The sequence below is a fragment of the Delphinapterus leucas genome, chromosome 8 (assembly GCF_059928025.1).
Source record: "Delphinapterus leucas isolate spDelLeu-1000000601 "Yukka" chromosome 8, BTC_Dleu_Yukka2, whole genome shotgun sequence".
NCBI lineage: Eukaryota > Metazoa > Chordata > Mammalia > Artiodactyla > Monodontidae > Delphinapterus > Delphinapterus leucas.
The window spans coordinates 82,165,832-82,188,710 of NC_143136.1; the positions used below are offsets into that span (position 1 = coordinate 82,165,832).

At 34.1% G+C, this 22,879-nt stretch overlaps 1 protein-coding gene across 11 annotated transcripts in view; it reads right to left on the reverse strand.

Annotated features, from left to right (window-relative positions):
• Positions 1-22,879, reverse strand: part of MBD5 (methyl-CpG binding domain protein 5) — a 413,679-nt gene that overhangs the window by 377,454 nt on the left and 13,346 nt on the right. For 3 of the 11 annotated variants that reach the window (XM_089916851.1, XM_089916839.1, XM_089916838.1), the window contains exon 1: positions 1-22,879. This exon is cut by the window's right edge and continues 13,240 nt beyond it. The exons of 6 other annotated variants lie outside the window; for them this stretch is intronic. The gene's annotated coding sequence lies outside the window, so the exon portion shown is untranslated. 2 more of the 11 variants (XM_089916841.1, XM_089916837.1) reach the window with 2 other exon arrangements.

Consider the following 22,879-nt stretch of genomic DNA (forward strand, 5'->3'; position numbering starts at 1 on the left):
CTCATATTTCTTTAAAAACATTTTGTGTTTTTTTTCCCCTGTTAGTGATGAAGATAATTCTCAAAAATTTTATTGGAGTACTGAGAGAGAGGCTAAGCAAATTGCTTCTCAAACTGGGTCACAGATGCCAAGGAATCTGTAAACATCTTCTCAGAAATTCTTGTGTTCTCCAAGACAATTTGTAATTTTCTAGAGAAGAATCTGCAATATATATATTTTTTCCTTTTAGCGTAGTATATACAATATTTCAGAAATCCTTATCAGAATATGCCAGTGGTGGAAAAAAAAATGACACCCCCAAAAATCATACTAACAGTTAAAACTCAGGAACAATTTTATGATTCAAGTACCATTAATTATTAAAAATTCCTAAACCTAAGTTTAAACTAGATATTCGTTTGCCTGTAACAGTAATCACACTTCTGCAAAACAAAATATCATTTACATGAAATTAAAACAAAAAGACTTCAGCAAAAGTTTATATATTATTCTGAGCTTATAGAATATAGACAAAGTGTTAAATATTTAAGCTACTAAATACAAAATATAAAATTATATGCATTTTGAAAGCATGTTAAGGGACTCAAATTTCAATGATTAGGGTAGCTCAAAAGAATGTAGTTTAGAAAATATGCAAATTTGGAATAAAAACTAAGTGTTTTAAGAGCAGGAACCATGTTGTTTTTTACTTTTTACAAATTAAGATTCTAGGAAGTAATGTCAAATTTTCGTATCTTGCAACTTTCCTCTCACCAAAAACAAAACAAAACAAAAATGATATCATACATGTGTATATATTATTATATTTATTCATCTCAAGGTTAAGGCTGCCAACAGGAAGAGAATTTGTAAAACGATTTTATGATAATTCTGATTTCAATCTAACATGCAAACAAACTGGGAAGATATTTTCAGCCAACATGACAAAATGTTAATATCCATACTATACAATACACTCTTATGTATTCATAAATAAAAAATTAGGCCCTCAATAGATGAAAAGAACAAAGTGAATATCAATGGATAGCCTATTAAAACAAAAGGAAGTACCAATGGTAAAAAAGTACATGAGAAACATTTAATATCCTGAGGATACAAAGAAATAAAAATTAAAGATTTTAAAGAAGAGAGAACCCAAAGCATTCAATGGTAAATAAGACAATCTAATATAGTGCCAGAGTAGATATGTAAATTGACAATATGAAAGATAGCTTTAAAAATCTTCATAGGGACTTCCCTGGTGGTCCAGTGGTTAAGACTCCACGCTTCCAATGTAGGAGGCGCGGGTTCGATCTCTGGTCAGGGAACTAAGATCCCACATGCCGCAAGGTGTGGCCAAAACATTAAAAAAAAAAAACAACTTCATAAACTTTGATTCAGGAATTTCATTTTCAAGAATTCTAGCCTTTGGAAGTTGAGATGCTGATAAAGTCTTATGTAAAAAAATACTTATTGCCGTGGAATAATAAATATTAGAAACAATCTAAGGTCTAACATTAAGGGAATGGCTAAGTTATGGTGTATATACACAAAGAAATATTACATTTAAAAGTTTTGAATAACATGGAAATATATTTATAATAGCATAAATTTCCCCTTTTCTTTGATTAAGAAAAACTAGATACACAATGCACAGGTATAGAGAAAAAACATAAAGGGAGGAAAGGGTAGAGAAAAAACATGCTGAAGTCTTAACAGTGGTTCCTTCTAATTTTATGTACTTCCTAGCTTTACCAAAGTGACTAGGAAGTAAACTTAAAAACAGAAAAGAGAAACATAAAAAGAAAAAAACCTCACCACTGTGCCATTGATCACTTAAATACTATTACCAGCTACTTATAATTACAATATTCTTATAATTACAGATCAGTCTGACTTGTATCTCTAATAGGCAAGCAGGGTTATTTATGACAAAGGAAAGAACATTTTGTAAAGGAGTTACATTCTAAATAAAAATTCTATGGGATTGCGAATATGTTCAAAAAATGAAAAATTAGTAAAAAATTATTTATATTATTTTTAAACACCTTGACAAAATTAAACCTCAAAAACTAGTTCAAAAACTGCAACACCGAGAGATTGGGAAACTTTTTTGCAGTGGAGAAGAAAATGCATAACACACAAAGAATCTAAGGAGGGATAAAGGGTATCATCATCAGAAATAAGTCCTATCTAACCTTTTCATAATCTTGGTGGAAACACGTATAAAGCCTATTTAGTTAGAAAATGAACAGACAATAAAATGGCAAGGCGACAGGATAAACAGCAGAACCATATCCCCATCTATAAAGGCCAGGTAAAATGGTACATGATTTGACTGAGGTAAGGTCATTTAGGGAGAAATGACAAAAATATATTTATAAAACAAATAATCAGTCATTATAAGAAAAAGAAACTTGGAAGTAATATTTTTTAAAATATCTTTTGTGAAGTCTTCTGTTTAACACTCGAAATTCTGGGCATTATTAAGAAGGATACTAACAAAATAAATATCTTTTACTCTGAAGTTTTCAATGAATTTTGGAATGGCAGTCCATACCTCAGTTAGGTCCTGAAATCATCAGTTTACAAGTGTATGCAACGTAAAAGCAGATGAGTACAATTAACCCTCACTATAACAAACCGGAAGAATTTCCTTTGGTTATTTCTTAATTGGAAAATAATTTTAAATGTTTAAATCCAGACTATTAAACAATATTTTAATTATACTAGTATATTGGCACAGCTCACTTAATACTAATTACATTTCGACTAGTCTAATGTAGTAAGGTAAAACTGCTGTACTATATCCAAACTTAAGAGTATGATAATTCTAATGTAAACACAGTGACTGCAGTTGATAGCACTGCATTGTATAACTAAAATTTGTTATGAGAATAGAACTTAAATGTTCTCACGAAAGAAAGAGAAAGAAATAAAGAAAGAAAGGAAGGAAGGAAGAAAGAGGGAGGGGAAGGGAGGGAGGGGGAGGGGAGGGAAGGAGAGGGGAGGGGAGAGGAGGAAGGAAGGAAAGGTAAACATAGGTGATGGATGCGTTAATTAACTTGATAGAGGGAATCCTTTCACCTTGCATATGTATACACATAGTACCCTTTAAATATCTTATGATTTTGTCAATTATGCCTCAATCAAGCTGGAAAAAAAAAAGAGTCTGGTGATGCCAATAGGGCTGAAAAGTTGATTACTGGGCACTCCATTACTAAACGTGTGAATGTAGCAGTTTACTGTATATATGGAAAGCAAATAGTAAATTATACTTTTCTTTAATTGTTAGAACCAGGTTTCACACATGTGCAAATATTTTCATATTAAAAAAGTCACTGACAACTCTTGGGTTCAATATGCATTTATAAATCATGGTATGATGAAAATATGCAAACTACAGAAACAGATACATGAGTTTTTTTGTTTTAATACCACAATGAAGGATTAATAAGTTCTTGCTAGGGTTCTTCATCCAGAAAGTCTTTCTGCTGCTGTTGTATCTATAATATTAGCAACATTACAAAGGTACACACACAGGAGACTAGCTACTGTAAAAACTTCTATGCAAAATTTCCATTTATTTACTCACTCATTCACCCATGTATGCAACCATCCATCCAATATACCTCATGAAACACTTTCACTGTGTTCCAATGACTTAATTTTTGAAATAGCCAGGAGAAGTTTTGACCAAGCTCATATAAGGCCACTATGTTCTTCTGGAATGCCATGTTGAATACACAAAAAAATGCAGTCTAGCAGGAAGTTTTTAAACTAATAATTCAAGCAAACTTTTTGCCTAACAGACATTCTTTGAACAAATCTTTTAAGGTCAGACAGAAATAATGAAATCTACTCGAGGAAAACTTCAAGCACTGTATCTATTTTATATAGAAGCTAGAGATAAATGGAAAAGTATGTGGGGAGACAGATCAACCTTTATGACCACACTTTGCTCATTCTTTTAACGAAGTGATGAAACTAAATATAAATGACAGTGGGGAATATTTAGTAGTAAACAAGTTAGAGCCTCTGAAAATCTTTTTTAAGCGTTTGCAATGGAAATAAAATTAAAGCAATCTGAAAAATAAAAATAACTATTCATATATTGGGACATGTTAAGCCATCCATGGTCTAAAATTGCTTCCTAATGAGATCACACATACTACAAAAGATCTACAGAACAAAACTTACACAAATATAAATGTTGGCAACATTGGAGTGAGACGGGTTTGAACTCTGGCTTGTCCCATTTACTGGCATTTAGCATTTCAGTCTTGGTTTCATTACCTGGAAAATACAGACACTACCTAATCTGTAGTTTATCTGTGAGTATCTAACATACAGCAGTCAGAGAAAACAGTTCATGACACTGTTAAATAATACATAAAAGTTCAATGTTACATAAACGTAATACATACTGTAAGATGGAAGCAGGAAAAAAAAACCAAAAGGAAAAATGCTGACCCAAACTCTAAGATAAAAGGTAGGGAGGGGAGAGTTACTCCTTCCTCCCTTTAAACAGCGCTCTAAGAACACTATTCTTTGTGGAGTTTAAAAGTACAGGGTAAAGAACATCATTGTTGATAAAAAGTCTTTGGAAATGAACTATAAATCACACTGAAGATTTTAATGTCTGTTCTTTATAATCAATAAATCTGAACCAGATTTACAGTACTCATTTCAGGGCCCAGAAAACAAAACAAACAAATTAGAAAATAAAACAACAACTCAATAAGAGTTTTTAGAACCTAATTTTTTTTTTAAGTATGGGAATAATTTTGTGGGCCTTCTCTTCATGCTACTGCTAATATCTACGATCTAAGACTGAAGGGAAAAACCTAAGTAATGATAGTACTGCAAATGCACTTGACTAAATTACAAACCCTAAAATACACTGAATATATATATATATATATATATATATATTTGGTTTTTTTAGCATGTTGGATTTAAAATTGGAAAAACTGATCCCAGTATTATAGTATAGGATTTTAAGAATTATAGTCCTTTTACTAAGTAAGTAACAAGGTCTTCATATTGCTCACATCCCATGACCACAATGTCTTTAATTGCAGAAATCAGTAACAAGAAAGATACTCTTACAGGCTTGAGGCAAAACAAAAACAAAACGAAAAATAAACAAAAGAACTTTAAAAAACTTCAGAAGTCACTGAAGAAATCACAACAGAAATCAGAAAATAATTATAAGAAAACATTAACAAAAACCATACATACCAAAACTTGTAGGATACAGCTAAAGCAATACTTAGTGGACATTTAATGGCCTTAAATGCTTACTTTAGGAACGATAAATGGCTGAAAATTAATGAGAAAGCATCTAAATTAAAGTTTTAAAAGTCAGCATAATATATAATGAATAAAGCAAAATAAAAAAGAAGGAAGAAAATAATACAGACAGTTATGAAAAGAAATTAGGTAGGAAATAAGCAGCCAATAGTAAGTATCAATATACAGTAAGTCCCCTACATATGAACCTTCAAGTTGCGAACTTTCAAAGATGTGAACATGCATTCCATCAGTGTCAGGTGTGAGTGAAATTGCAGCTTGCTCTCCGTCTCCTATTGCTGAGGATCCTTCAGCTCTACCATCTCCCACCTCCACTCCCTCCTGCAGTCAGTAACTCTTCTTGCCCGTTCACTCGATGCCAGCCCTTATATGCCAGCTGTTGTACTGTACTACTGTACTTTTCAAGGCACTACACTGTAAGATTAAAAATGTTTTCTTTATTTTTTGTTTGTTTTTTATGTATTATTTGTGTGAAAAGCATTATAATCCTATTACAGTACAGTACTATATAGCTGATTGTGTTAGTTGGGTACCTAGGCTAACTTTGTTGGACTTACAAACAAATTGGACTCATGAACGCACTCTTGGAACAGAACTCCTTCGTATGTAAGGGACTCACTGTACCCAAAAGCTAGTTCTTCAAAAGATGAACAAAATTGATAATGCCATTACAGGGTTAATCATGAACAACATGAGAAGCATAAATTAAAAAGTTAAATATGAAAAATGGAATATAACAAATAATGCATATGATTAAACAGATAAGAGAATATTAAGAACAATTTTATGCCAATAAATTTGAAAACATAAATGACACAGATGAACCCCCCAAAAATCCAATAAATTATCTAAAGAACAAACTAGAATCCTAAATATATTTCAGCCACTAAAGTAATTATATCAAAAGTTAAAAATTTTCTCACAAGAAAACAACAGTTCTGATGGGTTACAGGTGAATTTCACTATGCATTCAAGAAACAAAATTGTAATCTTATACAAACACTTCCAGAGAATAAAAAAGGTTAAACTCATCAACTAATTTTACAAAAAAGAGACAATGACAGAACAGTCTTGCTTTATGAATAGAGATGCAAAATGCCCAAAGTAAACATTTTAAAATCTAATCCAGTATTGAATAAAAAAGATATTACAACATGACTAAGTTGGTTTTATAACAGGAATGCCAAGTTGGTTTAATTTGGGAAATCGCTTAAATGTAATTTAACATTTGCATTAACAGATTAAAGGAGAAAAATCATATAATCATCTCAATAAATGCATTTAATGTAACTTAGTATTTGTGCATGATAAAAACTTTTAATACTAGGAACAGAAGAGGACTTTAAAAATCTAATAAAAGGCATCCACAAGAAAAGTCATGCTTAAAGGTGATGTGGAAAGCATTCTTTTTAAGATCAGCAACATTACAAGCATGTCCATTACCATCAGCACTATAGATTCTAGCCCCCATATGAAGCCAAAGAGAAGAAATAATAGGTATAAGGTTTGGAGAGGAACAAACAAAAGTTTTATTATTTGCTGAGAATGATTATTTTAAAAATACCTCAACAGTGTACAAATAAATTATTAGAATGAAAAAAGAGTGTTTAGTACGCTTTCTGGATAAATAACAAACATACAAAAGACTAATGACAAACTGATCATGAAATTTCCACAGAAGAACTGCATGACAAGATTTATACTATCTGCTATCAAGACTTATTTTAAAGGTGTAGCAATTAAGGCAAGGATTTGACTAACTGATCAATGGAACACAATGGTGAGTCCAGAAGTTGACCTATTCATATATTAAAACATAACTTAAGGCCAATTTGATATTGAAAATCAACGGTAAAGGAGAATCTATTCAAGAAACAATCCTGGAACTCTTAACCACATAGGAAAAAAGATAAAATTATATCCTTATCTCAAATTCTACACAGAAATCAAATTCAAGTGCAAGTGGGCACAAAGACCTAAATGTGAAAAACAAAACTTTAAAATAAAAAGAAGTTATAGAAGAATTTATTAAACATGACACAAAAAGAACTAAGAACTTCTGCTTATCAAAGCACCATAAAAATAAATTGCAAACAGGAGAAGATATTTACAACATACCAACAGAGGATTAGTATCCAGACATATAAATAATTCCTAAGATGACAAAATGGAATCACAAATGTACTATATACATATGAAAATATACTTATCATCAGTAATTTGAGAAATGCAAATTAAAACTATGAGATGACATTTCACACCTACCAGATGGCAAAACTTTGAAAAAAAAGTGGGAGGTGGGCAATACCAAGGGTCAGAGAAACAGCAGAGCAATGGAAACTCTCATTCCCTGGTGGTGGAAATATAAATTGATACAATGATTTTAGAAAACAGACTGAATTTATCTTGTAAAAGTTGAACATATGAATAGACTGTGATCCTGCAATTCTTATGTAAACCTACTTTAGAGTAGTACTTCTCAAATTATCAATTGTGAACAATCAGTTGTATTTTTAAAAATTTCCAATCTATCACAGATCAGATCAATACTATGTAAACTACAATAAAAATGCATTATGAGGTAACTGGTCATGTGCTTGGATGTTGCAGCTGTGAAAGCTTCTAAACATTCTCAACTTCTGGACTTACTGTGTCACAGACCAGTGACAGTCTGCAGATCAGTACTGGTCCATGGAACATTTTAAAGAGCATTATGTTAGAGCAGTGTTAACCAAGAGAATTTTCAGTGATAATGGAAATGTGTATCTGAGCTTGAAAGACTGAAATCACAGTGTGTTCTGATTACAATGGAATGTAATAAGATAATCAACAGCAGAAGAAAATTTGGAAAATTCATAAATATGTGGAAATTAAACAACATACTTCTAAACAATCAATAGATCAAAAAAGAAGTCACAAGAAAAAAACAGAAAATACCTTAATATAAGTGAAAATGAAAACACAACATATGAAAACTTATGGTATGCAGTGAAAGCAGTGTTAAGAGGAAAATTTATAGCTGTAAATGCCCACATCAAGAAAGAAAAAAGATCTCAAATCAATAACATAATCTTCATCTTAAGAGACTAGAAAGAGTAAACTAAACCCAAAGCAAGAAGAAAGTAATAAAGATTAAAGCAGAGATAAAGCATAAAGAATAGGAAAAGTAAAAGAGAAACACTGATAAAACCAAAAGTTGGTTCTCTTAAAAGATAACAAAACTGACAAACTTTTAGCTAGACTGACCTAGTAAAAAAGAGAGAAGACTAAGATTACTAAAATCAGGAATGAAAACAGGGACATTACTACTGACTTTATACAAATAAAAAGAATTGTAAGAGAATACTATGAACGGTTGTATGCCAAACAAATTAGATAACCGAGACAAAATGACAAATTCCTAGAAACACACAAATAACCAAAACTGACTAAGAAATAGAAAATCTGAATATACTTAGAACAAGTAAAAAGATTAAATCAATAATCAAAAAATTTCTAATATAAAAGTCCAGAACTAGATGGCATCACTGGTGAATTCTATCAAATTTTATAGAAAAATTAACACCAATTCTTCTCAAACGTTTCCAAAAAACAAGAGGAAAGAATACTTCCTAACTCAGTCTATGAGACCACTATTCCCTGATACCAAGGCCAAATAGAGAAATCACAAGAAAACTACAGACCGATATCTCCTATGAATATAAATACAATTATTAACAAATACTAAAAATCAAATCCAGCAGCATCTAAATGCATTACACGCGATACCCAAGTGGGATTTATCCTAGGAGTGCATGGTTTGTTCAACATTTGAAAATTAATCAATGTGAAACTAACATATTAATAGAACAAAGAAAAAAAATACAATCATTGCAATAGATGAAAATTCTATGCCTAACGCTTAACCAAAGATTTCTAGGAATTTCTAGTGCTATCCAAATTCCTCCCTTGGCTCAAAGGAAAGGTTAAGAATGGCTGACTCCATGGGATGTTCCACAAAATCCACATGATTTTTAGCTTCTAGAGAGCTAAGGTGCTGTCCAATTTTGGGGTGCTGTCCATCAAACCACAGTCTAGTTGGTCAATCTATCTCATGTGTTTCCAGAAATTTTCAGCAACCACAGGGAATTTCTTCTTTCTTACTGTCTCCCTACAACATGGACGATTTTACTTTTGCTGCTGACACCATCTCTCAGATACTAACATCACTAATGAACTCCCATTCCTTTGCTCCTCCTACCCCACCCACCCTTTGACCCAGTGTTTAGTGCTCACTGTTTGGAGGACTGGCAGTGTTTGGTTAGACTAGGCAAGACTTCATGCCTGATGAGTGGACCACCCCAGCACCCCAGGCTGAGACAGGGCAATTTTTCAGAGGTTTCTCTCATACTCAACCTAAAGAATTTATCACTTCTCTTCTCTAGAGGAGCAAAGTTGTAACTTTAGGCCCTCTGGGGTACTTTTCAAGCACAGAGTTTCACCTGAGAAGATTCAGTTCCCTGCATGTTTTTTACTCCCATCCTTTTCTCTCTCAGAGGTTTTTCTACCATTTGTCTTTCTCTGAACGAGTTATGTTACCTTTTCCTTCCTTTTGAATATGCTCTTCCTTTTCCCTGAAAAGCCTCACTCCTCTCCATCCTCCAACTCTAAACCAGCAAACTGGTTCATTCTTCAAGTCACAGTCTTCATTGGTAAACAGTTTCCTAATGCCCCCAAAGACATCTGGGCGCTTCTTCTCTCAGTTTTTTTTTTTTATTATAACCAGCCCCCAAAGCATTTTCCAGGTTATTAATTATTGATTCTCAAAATGTAGTAGGATATAGTGCATGTATTCATAAATTATAAATTCTTCAAGGGCAGAGGTTGTGCCTTACTCATCTTTGTAATTCCAGCACCTAATAAACAGTAAGCACTCAATAAATCACTTCTTAAATAAATAAGATTTTTAAAAAGGCCTATCAGGAGGCACAACATAGTTAACATTTATGGAGTCCTGATGAGACCTTCTTATGGACCAGGCACTGTGCCAACAGCTTTGTATGCATTCTCTCTGAATCTTCTAAAATCCCTGCTGGATAGGTAGAGTTAATAACCCCTTTTTATGAATGGTAAAATGATGCTTCGCAAAACTAAGTATTTCAGGATTTGAACTCAAATTCTGATCTCCAAAGTTCATGCTCCTACCCACTTTATATTTCAAAGGGAAAGGATATAACAAATTGATATGACGATTGTTTCAAGAGCGCATATGTAAACATTTAAATTGGGTGTTATCTATGGTATCTTAGTAGAGGCTGCTTTGTAAAGCTAAGATAACCATATGCATGAAATCTTACAAACAATGGTTTCTCTACTTTTGCTGCTTCTGTACCTCATGCCTTAGTACATGCTGTTCTCAGTCTACCAAGCCCTTACCATCTTACCCATCTGTAGAATTCCAATTAATATTTTAAAACTTTGCTAGGGCAGCTCTTTGGACTTGAGGTTTTTCTGCCAAAGGAGACATTCTCCTAAGGGGTTTCTGTTCCTCACAATTACTTTATTAATATATATTTGTAGAGGATATTATATTTACTTAGTCTATCTTCCTTGTTCATGCTGAACTTTTTCAAAAGCAGAGTCCGTGTCTTACTCATCTTCACACTCCTAGTGCTTGTGTAGCAAAAAGCCGTGCATGTATCAAGGTGTTTAGTAAAAATATTGGCTAATTGAATTTGTGTTTCCCAGTTGGGCCTTCTGTAGGTTTTGAGGTATTACCTGCCTCTAATCCTGGCCAAGCAGGATGTGAAAAATATCCAGACCTGCCATTGCCCATGTTCCTTCCTTTTCAGAACTTCCCCTTTCTCCACACAAAATGTATTCTATTCCTTTTGGTTGCAGGGCCCTTATTTCAATCCAGGTCTGTCTGACTCTCTGCAAAGCCTATGTTCTTAATGACTAAAATATACCCAGGACATGCGTCTGTTATGACTTGGGCTAGATTTGAAAGTACAAATAAAAACAAAGCAAACACCTCATAATCTTGAGGGTAGATAGACACTAAAAGTAGAGATAATTACCTTATAAGATGATAAAAGATAAATGTGTATGCCATCAAGTTAGAGGGAGCAAATTAATTCTGCTTGAGAAGGGTTAGGATGATATGATAGGAAGTGACATCTGAGTTAAGGCTTGTAGTAAAACTATGTCCTTTTGGGTTGTGAGGGAGGGGAGCAGCAAGGCAAGAGGCATTGTACAGAAGACAGCACTTGTGTAAAGGCAAAGGGACTTGAAGAAGCACAACATAACCTTGGAGAGGAAGCAATTGGGTGAGCTGCAAGAAAAGAAATAAGAGGAGAAGTAATGGGAGATGAGGCTGGAGGTCTAAGCTGAAGTAAAATAGTGAAGATACAGGGCTTATGAGCCAGACTGAAAATAAGATTTTACATAAGCCAAAATGAAAGGGTACCTCTTACGGTTTTTAATCAGGGTCATGACATAACTAGATTTATGTTTGGGAACTAACTTCAGTAAAAGATAGAATATGGACTAGTGTAGAGAAAGCTAGAGGCAAATTAATTAACTAAAGAGACTATGTAATACTATCATTGCCTAGCCAAGGAATGAGCTAAGGAAGCAGCAGTAGGCCTAACACAAAGATAGAACTGAAAAGACTTATGGAATAGAAAGGAGACAAATTCTATAGGATCTGGTGACTGCTTGACTATGGAGGAAAAGGAAGGGGTGGCAGAAGACTGTGACATTTCTAACTTGGGAAACTGGGGTGAACAGGGATGACAACATCCAAGAGAGTAAATATGAGCAGAAGAGAGGTCTGTGGGAGATATTTATAAGTTTAATTCTATAAATGAAGATTTTGAAGGACCTCTGGGACATACCGTTAACCACTCACTCTAGGACTTAATCATATATTGTCAAATTAACATGTGTTTATGCAGACTTCTAAACTAATGATAAAACCTTTAAAGATCTTGTATCTTATTTCTTTCACAACATCACTGGTATATAGAAAGCCTTCTTTAAAACAACTACAAACCCTTGGTGAACTGATTTGATCCGTATGGACTATGACTGTATACGTAAATCAAGACATAGTTTTATTATCCATTCTAGGACTGAGAAGTTAAAGTCTTCATAACTTCTAAATTGCTATGTACAAAGAATCCTAACATACTTAATAGCATGAAGACAAGAGAGAAAGAAGAGAAATGACATCTTTTCTTTACATTTGCTGGTAGCTAGAGGACATTTTCCCCTATAACTCTTAATCTGCCGTTTATCCTGGAATAATTAGTCTCCAAGCTACTTGAGAAAGTCACCTAATCCAAGTTCAGTGTTTTATTCACCATTCCCAAGCACTACGGTATCAGATATTGCCTGTGCCAAATAATCTATGACCTTAGGAAGTTACACAAGTGGACCCTTACTTTAAATCTGTAAAAGAGGATAACGAAGCCTATCTTACAAATAAGGATTAAATGTTACATATAAAAATGTCTAGACTATGTCTGGCACATAATAAGCAAGTAAGTGGCACATAATAAGCAAGTAAGTTAGTATCTTTCCTTCAAGTATCTTCATGAGAGAGAAGAATCTACATTAGCTTTTTAAAAAATATTGTTTTTAATATAAAGACTTTGGATATACAGTTGAGCCTTGAACAACATGGTTTGAACTGCACAGATCCACTTACATGCGGATTTTTTCCATAGTAAATACTACAGCACCACATGATCCACTGTTGGTTGAATCTGCAGATGCGGAACTGGGGATACAGAGGAACCACAGATATGGAGGGCTGATTATAAGTTACAGGTGGACTTTTGACTGCAGGGAGGGTCAGTGCCCCTAACAACCACGTTGTTCGAGGGTCAACCATATTTTAAAGTCACCTTCCAAGTTAGTAAAGCATAGTGGCTAAGAAATCAAGTACTGATATTAAACCTAGTTTAAAATTTACTAATCACGTGACCTTGGTTGAGTTAGTTCACCTCAATACGTTTTCTCATCTATAAAACGGGAATAAAAATTATACTTACTTTGAAGGTGACTGTGTGGAATAAATGACATAATGCAAATAAAATACATACTTATTATGTACCAGTTAGCACGCTAATCAAAAAGTTAGCTATTACAACCATTATAATACATGTGTCAAATATGAAAATATAATGTAATTCTTACTGCAGAGATAAACTATACTATTTGTGTATATTATATTTTGTATACCATTTGCATGTGTGAACATACGTGTGTGTGCCCTTGAGGGACACATGAGGAGGAAGTCAAAGGGAACAAGAAACTGAATTCAATACACTGAAAAATATACCATAAAAAGAAGTACATTTTTTTTTTTTTTTTTTTTGCAGTACGCAGGCCTCCCACTGCTGTGGCCTCTCCCTTTGCGGAGCACAGGCTCCGGACGCGCAGGCTCAGCGGCCATGGCTCATGGGCCCAGCCGCTCCGTGGCATGTGGGATCTTCCCGGACCGGGGCACAAACCCGTGTCCCCTGCATCGGCAGGCGGACTCTCAACCACTGCGCCACCAGGGAAGCCCCAAGAAGTACATTCTTGAATGATAAATTTTTAGTCAGAAAAAAAGATGCAGTGAAAAGGTCACAAACTAAATTTTAAATCTTTGCGGAATAACTATCTAAACTGTTGTTTTTATGCAAGTTTGGATGATCATAGGAGACATGAAAAAATCTATAGGGTATTTTCATACATTTTCCAGAAACCTTAGAATAATACATTTTTACATAATACTTACTGAATTAACTTTAATTTCCTTTTAAGAAAGCAATATACAGATGAACATTAATAGGACTTTTTATTTTACCAATAATATAACAATAGTACAAGTATTACTCCCACACAGAAATGGTATTTCTCACTTACCCACTGATCACCTTATAGTTACTTTCTTCCTTATATCAATAAAAAAGCCTTCAGTGAGTAATTTACATCATTTTACTTGATCTTCCCTGACTCTCAGCAACATGTTTAGTGAGAAAGTTGACTAAAATATATGGTATAATTGTTGACAAGGAATTTTTTCTTGTGTTTAAAGAAATGTCCTAAGAATACTGGACTCAAAACCTGTCTCTCAGCGTCATAGTACAGAAGTGTTTATGCATTAATACTAAATAGTTCAGCTACATGGGCATACTAGCTCATTAATCCAGATGCAATAACTTAAAATAACAGCATGTCCCTATTAGTCTAAAGTTCAACCCTGAATTTATCTATGAAAGAAACCAGCAAAAATAAATTAAGACCGTAACAACATCTGGGCAGAAATGTTTGGTCAAATTTTACATACTATTTTCAAGCAGTCTTTAAACTGTTTTAGCAGCCTAATTTATATACCACCACTTAATATGTGCATTACAAATAAGGCTGGTTCATTCAGATATAGAGATGACTCCTGGAGATAGTTCATAATACTATGTACATTTATTCGAAGTACATTTATTTATGTATTTTAAAATAATTCTCTACGTCTCATTTTTCCAAAATTCACACTGTATTCAACCTCAGTTATTCTGGGGTAGCAGTATTTTGAAGTACCTACCATTGGAAATATCAGTATGATGTCTATTAACCTCTTGAGTGACTGTAGATACATTTTTAGAGCAAATAAGTATATGTTACAAAGACTAGAAATAAGTTAAATTTATCTAAATTTGTACATCATATGTACCCACAGACATAGGATCTAAAATGTTTCTTTCATAACATTTCTTTTAATTAAAATGATCAACCCAGCACAAATAACTTCATTTCTTTATAATCCTCATACTCATTAACTCATTAACATTAAAGGCATCTAGTTGATATTTTGTAGGCAGGTAAGAAATTAGTAGGTAACATGCGGTAAGTCAAGTATCAATATCACTTAAAATCTTGTTTCTAGGCCAAGGCCAGAACTGGTAATAATACATAAAGCTCTAGAGCAGTGACTCTGAAACTTCAGTAGTGAACAGAAGACTCATGTGGAAATGCTTCTTAAAATGCAAATCTCAGAACCCAGGTCCCTGGAAATTCTATTACAGTAGCTTTGGGGTATAGCCCAGTAGTCTGTGTTTTAAACAGGCAACTCAGGTGATTCTGATGCAAGTGGTTGAAGGGAGTTAATTATTAGTCTTCAGAAGGTCACAAACCCCGATACATAAAGAAAGTAATATAGAATTTTTCATAGACACCCTCATTCAAGAGAATAATGCTTTTATCAGACTCTCAAAGGGAGCCAAGACCCAAAAGAGGGTAAAAGCCATGTTGCCTTCAGAAGCCCTAAAGTCCCAGTAAAAAAATCCCTTTTCAGCAACTGGATTCCTATAACTTGTAAGACTTCTTTTAGCATTACTAGTCTGGTCTCCTTTGCCTTTTTTAGCTATAGAAGCAGGCACCTTGCAATTTTTTTTTTTTTAAATAAAATTACCAAATGCTAGTATGGAAACTTTATCAACATCACTGTTTTCTTTCCAAGAGATTATGAGATCTGCAACTCTACTTGTTACTGCTTTTTTTCACTCCTTTTTCTTTTACCAAATTTGTTGAAATAAGTTTTATTTTACTATTAATTTAATGTTGATTTTAGAGGAACTGTACAGCTTTAAAAAAATAATGTAATAAATCTTGATAATGTAAAATTTTTAAAATTGTCCTTTTTCTAAGGCTAATCTAAATATCTTTAGGTATCCAAGGGCATTATTTAAAATTAAAAAAATAAATAAAAAGGGCCTTTGACCTTTTACTTGAAGGTCTCTATAGCTTACTCACAGCTTTGAGAAACATTGTATCTGTAAGTTATAAACCTCTTTCTTCTTCATAGAGGCATATGCTTCTCATCAGCCATAAAAAGGAAGATGCAACTTTAAATTGTTATATAGGCACTAAAAATAAATGATAGGAAAAGGAAGGGTAGAGATGTACAATCACTGAACTCTTAGTGCAACAGCACTTTTTTCATGAGGATGCTTAATTATTCTAATGACTATTACGTAGAAAAGAAAAGGAAGAGAAAAAGCATGCTTTTTCTGAACCCTAGTATCATCCACTTAATAGCTCTTATTATAATAGCATTTACTATTTATATCCACATACAGTCTTATAAAACAGAAATTCTATTAAAGCAAGAATACTATATGCTAATCACTTATTGGCAACTAAACTGCTCACCTGAGGTTTAGTAGCTAAATAGAACTTTTTTTTTTTTTTTTTTTGCTGTACGCGGGCCTCTCACCATTGTGGCCTCTCCTGCTGCGGAGCACAGGCTCCGGATGCGCAGGCTCAGCGGCCATGGCTCACGGGCCCAGCCACTCCGCGGCACGTGGGATCCTCCCGGACCGGGGCACGAACCCGTGTCCCCTGCATCGGCAGGCGGACTCCCAAACACCGCGCCACCAGGGAAGCCCTAAATAGTACTTTTGTATATATCTTATTTATCTGTTCCCAGTGAAAGGTAAGCAGCAAACCAGGAAGGGAGCAATCCCCCTTAGGTTGCAGAGCTTTTCTATCCCTGTCACTCCCAGAGTAAAATACTGGCTCAAGATACATTTAACTTGCTAAAAAACTACATTATGCTGTGAGAAGATTTCAATATGTATGTTTCCACGTTAAGTTCTTCATCTCTAACTATTTAAGGAGAAAGTCCATTCCCCTTAAGAAAGGTCAAGTTACAAGCCACTAGGTATTAAAAGTTATTTGTTTATGCTTTTGGAGAGAGGGAGGGTAGAGAGAAAGCAGAAGAAAGGCAGTGGAGACATGGTAGAATCTTCTTCTGCTGCAGTAATCAATTTCTACAACAAAATATGTGTAACCTTACTCGCTTTAGAATAACTGGGTGGCATTATGTATGACATGCATGAGTGTGCACATGTGTGCTGGGACAAGGGGGAGCGCTGTTAATACCTGGTTCTCATCCTTCTCCCTAAGAAAGACCTTTATGACGGCAAGGTGGTGGCTCTTCTGCGGGTCCATTTCAAGGTACTTCAAGGCATGAATGGCTATATAATCGATTACTTTTAAACATTACTTTCCCGAAACTTCAAAACTCACTTCAATTTCACCTGACTAGTCAGAAGGTCCCTATCCAAATTCTTCCCTGGGTTGAGCCAGGATGAGTGTTCTCAGTTATCTCACTCTAGTCTCAGAGAGCTCTAGTCTCAACTAGAGTTGAGGATCCAGAAGCCATCCTCACAGGAATTCATCACTCTAGTGTCACACCCAAAACAAGTTATTGAGTCCAGATTCGGCAGTGCCATCAGTGCTCCAGCCCCCTGTGAACCTGATGTTTAAGGATCTCTCAAGAGCAAGGCATGAGAATTTGAAGACAGCAGATCTTAGCTCTAGAACAATAATTCTTAATACTGGCTGCATTTTAGCATCATCTGAGGAACTTTTAAAAATAACAGTACTAGGGTCCCCACCTTCAGAGATTCTTATTTAAATGTTAGAGGTTGGCCTTGGATGATTTCAATGTGCATTCACTAGAACTATCTTAGCCCAAGAAGAAAGCATATATGAAAGTACTGTTTTAATATGCCAACTTGTTAAGGATGGGGTAAACAATTAATAAACTAATGTATGTATATATGACACAGATTACATTGTATGTGTTACCAAAACTGACATTAGAGTTTGTACAAATAAAATAGAAAAAACAACTGTATTTTTAAAAAAACCTATTATTATTGTTGTTTACAGCAATAATCTATCATATTTTCCTAATTATAATGAATTTCAACAATGATTATGAATACCATTAAATATACATCTGGGCTTCCCTGGTGGCGCAGTGGTTGAGAGTCCGCCTGCCAATGCAGGGGACACGGGTCCGTGTCCCGGTCTGGGAAGATCCCATATGCCGCGGAGCGGCTGGGCCCGTGAGCCATGGCCGCTGGACCTGTGCGTCCGGAGCCTGTGCTCCGCAACGGGAGAGGCCACAACAGTGAGAGGCCCGCATACCGCCAAAAAAAAAAAAAAAAAAATATATATATATATATATATATATATAAATACATCAAGTTAACTGTGTTAGTTTTATTTAATTAGATGACAGACTTGGAGAAACAGAGAATCATTAAGCTAGATATTTAACTCTGTATATATACTATATGCTCAGGTTTGATGGACATGAACTTTCCTATCAGTAGGGTGCTCTGATTAAATATCAAACTAGACAATAGCCCAGTATTACAGACCATTGAGTTCCCTTGTACTAAAAGAGCAGCAACAGCACGTGCCCAAACTAAGTATCAAATATTTTGAAACATAGCTGATAGGCCAGTACTCTAGCTCAATTGATACTCCTATAATAATGTCTTTTTTACATATAAAAACTCCTTACTCCATATATTATTTTCATATAGACTCTACAAACTAATTTCAAAGATAATAAAATTACACAATATACAATAGTAACTTACTTGATAAAATGAATATATTCAGAAGTTAGATGCAAATGGAGTTTCTATATGCAGAACACTTTTTCATTAGTTTATGATTAAAATTTCAGAAATGCTTTATCCTCATTTCTGATTACTATTCAAGCAGCAGTGGCTTCTGACATTTCAGCACTGAGTTTCCTTGTGTTTCTCTTAGCCAAGGGTAGGAAATGATTTTTTAAACACTTCAGTACATTAGAAGAGCTTTCTATTTAAAGGAATTCTTCAGTGAAACCTTTTCACCGTTTACTTTACAGCCTTTGTATGTTCAATTTTTCATGTAACAAATTTCTTAAAATTTGGCACAACAATAAAGTGAAAATAGTATGTGTCCCTAAGAGACAAAACCATAGATATATACCAGAAAAATAGTAAAGCTTAAAACATACAGAAGACATTATACCCTAACTATAAATAATGTATAAATATGTAGTGAGATACTCAAAGAAAAATAATTTTTCTTATAAAGTATGTCCATATCATATTATATCTGGAAGAATGATACAGTATTATTTTTTCTGAGATGACAGATCTAAGGTTGTAAAGCAGAATATGCATTTTTAACTCCCAGTTATTATTTTTGTCTGTAGTCTGTTGCACCATCTTTCTCCTTTGCCATATGCATTGTAGATGGGATGTTTCCTGTTGTTACTATGTCTAGCTTTGCAGACTCAACTTTCAGTTTATTTACTTCTCAAACTGTGATCCTGTAATTGTGCTTTGCTGTCCCTAAGTCAAAGTAAGTTACTAGGATGTGTACCTAGTTTTCCTACCTAATATCCTTTAAAAAAAACACAAAAAACAAAATTCAAACTACTTGTTAACTTAAAGGAATTAAACAGTAACACTGAAAGTGAAATACAAAAATTATAATGGAAACGAAGATGAAATCATATAAATTTCTTACAAATCCTTATATCTATTAGTTTAGTCAAAACATTATATGTGATTGGAATACCCTTTAATAATTTATTACAAAGTATTTTCTTATCAGACATAACCAGAATTAGCCTATAGTAACAGAATTTCAAACCAGTGTTAGATCAAAACCATCCCAGAAAAGCTTGTGACTTTAATCTTCCACCATCCCCTACTTTTCTCTTTTTTCTTCAGCAACAAGTATGCTGTAGCTAAGTAAATTCAAGATAATTAAAGGAAACAACTTTCTTCACTGAGAAAAAGAAACATACACCCCTGAAAAGTTCCAACAGACAAGAGCTTCAGGAACCATGGCATCAACATAGGTGTCTTCCATGGGCACAGAGCTCCCTTCTAAAAATTTTGTACAAATATGGACTTAGCAAAAATGAAAGATCATTCAGTAAATGTTAAAGGATAACAAAAAGAAATTTTTAAAAATTCAAATAAAATGAAAACAAACATGTAGAAATAAGTTTAAAAAGTACAATTCCTCACAGTATATTAATTACATTCAAGTCGAAGTGGCTGGTCCACATTTCTAGGCACTTTGTCTTATTTTCTTCTCTTTTCACTTCCTGTTTTAACCCAAGTGGCAAATATAAGTATACTAGGAGGCAGGGGACCTTGGTCTTAAATATACCACTTGCTATATGACCCTGGATATAAATCATTTACCTTTTCTGGGTCTCTATTTCTTCATCAATAAAATTAAGAGGCTGAAAATTACATGTATTTATTATTATTACCTAGAAAGGTCTGTCTTACAACTCAACTTATATCTTCATTCTCTAGCTACCTGAAAGAACTGTTCTTTGTATAGCTGATCACTCTTAAGCTCCATGATCCCTACCTGTCTTATTTATTGCTGAATATCTGGCTCACAGCAAGTAGTTGAACGTGTGTAGAACAAACTGAATGAATATTTATGCTTCTCTATACCACTATGAAAAACCTGAGATTCTTCTTGTATCCTAGGACTCTCTTTACCTAACTGCATCTATAATATGAATACATAGATAATAATGTACATCTTTTCTCTCTTTGAAAAAAATTCCTGCTTATGAAAATATTACTATTTTCTTGAGTCAGGATTTGATGTCCCTTAGCAGCTGATGGTAGTCTTAATAATATTCTAAAGTGTCCACAACATTCTCATTTAAAGAGAATAATCCTTTTCATAAGCCATAACTTTAAAAACGATTATTTAAAACATAACGATATTTTTTCTAGAAACTTAAAGTAGTTTAATCACATCAGGACTCACAAAATAATTTAAATTTTCAAACTGGGTTATTAGGTGATTAGGATCCCCCTGAGTCTATGCCCCTAATAACTGGCAGAATGAATATATGAAAACACCAGAAAGAGAGAGAAGAAAGAGAGAGAGATATGGAGAGAGCAAACATTCTGCAAAACTTGTTTAAAATTTAAACATTACTCCATGCGGAAAATAGTACGGACACTGTGTCTTTGAGTCAATACCTTGCTATTTTAAACACATAAAGAGTTATCTTTATTCAGTTTTCTATAATAAAAGTTGCATTTAAGTGGAGGTCCCCCATTTAAGTGGAGGTCCCCATAAACTATTAGACTAAATTTTAAGTTTTGTTAGTTTTAAAGAGAAAATTCATAATAAATTATTTTACATGAAATACCTCCTAAGCAACTATTAGACAGTCTTCTATTACTTATTTGTCTAATCAACCATCTACAATTCTCTCTTAAAGAGATGGTTTTGAGTTTTCTGGTCATCACCATTTATTATTTTCTGGATCCCAACCGAACTGTTCATCACTTTCTTAAATTGATGAATTATAGACACTATGCAATATTCTAAACGAGAAAAAAACAAACATCTATTTAAAATGTCTTTCTAATATATCTTTCTAAAAAACAGAAACTGTTCTTATAATCCTAATGGTTTTCAAAAGTTCATTGTACAATAATTTATTCTTTGAAACTTGGAATCACTTTTCACAGAAACTAAATAAGAATGATGGTTAAGTTTTTTAGGTGGCTCAGAAAAGCACATTGAGGCGATAGTACTACAGTACTTCCTGATACTATGAGAAATAGGAGAGAAGTTTTCCACCTAGCTTATCAAACAGGGGTGGTGAGGGTGGGGGGATGGGGGTGGAGGGGAAGCCAGTTGATAACTAAAAAAAGATACTCAACTGTTACATGTCCTGAGGGATACATAGGCCACCACTTAGCTTTAATTAGTCTAATCCCAGTTATGACAAAATTTGTTTTTTCATACCATCTTTCCATTCAATCAACCTTAAGTAAGAGGACACAACCAAAGGAGACACAAGCCAGTGAAAGTTTTGACGAACAAAATAATATACCTTTAACATTTAGTTTGCCAACTAATAAGCTTGTTGTTTGAACAGAGATGTGTGGCTCAACATACTGGCACATGGAATATTCTGAATTCTAATTTTAGTCTTTCTACTGACTTTAAATACTGCCATGCTTTAAAAGGTCCTAAACTTTCTTTATGTCTCAGTTTCTTTATGGGAAACAGTAGGGATTTTTTTCCCTCTATCTCTCAATGATAAGATTAAGAAGTAAAAAATAATGTAAAGAATTTGTCAAATAAAAATGCTACATAAAAGTCTCATACACTTTTCAAGGAACTGTAAATTAAACTGAATTTGTTTTATTCTGCCAAATGAAAAATTACCAAATTAGACTCTTACCAAAACATATTAGTCACCATTAAAAAGAATGAAATAATGCCATTTGCAGCAACATGGATGGACCTAGAGAATGTCATATTAAGTCAGTCAGACAGAGAAAGAGAAATATTGTATGATATTGCTTATATGTGATACAAATGAACTTATTTACGAAACAGAAACAGACTCACAGACTTGAAGAACAAACTTAAGGTTACGGGGTGGGGGGAGGTGGGGGGGAAGGGAAGTGGGGAGGGATAGGGAGTTTGGGATTGACATGTACACACTACTATATTTAAAATGGATAACCAACAAGGACCTACAAAATAGCATAGGGAACTTTGCTCAATATTATGTAACAACCTAATTGGGAAAAGAATTTGAGGGCCTCCCTGGTGGCGCAGTGGTTGAGAGTCTGCCTGCCCATGCAGGGCACACGGGTTCGTGCCCTGGTCCGGGAAGATCCCACATGCCGCGGAGCGGCTGGGCCCGTGAGCCATGGCCACTGAGCCTGTGCGTCCGGAGCCTGTGCTC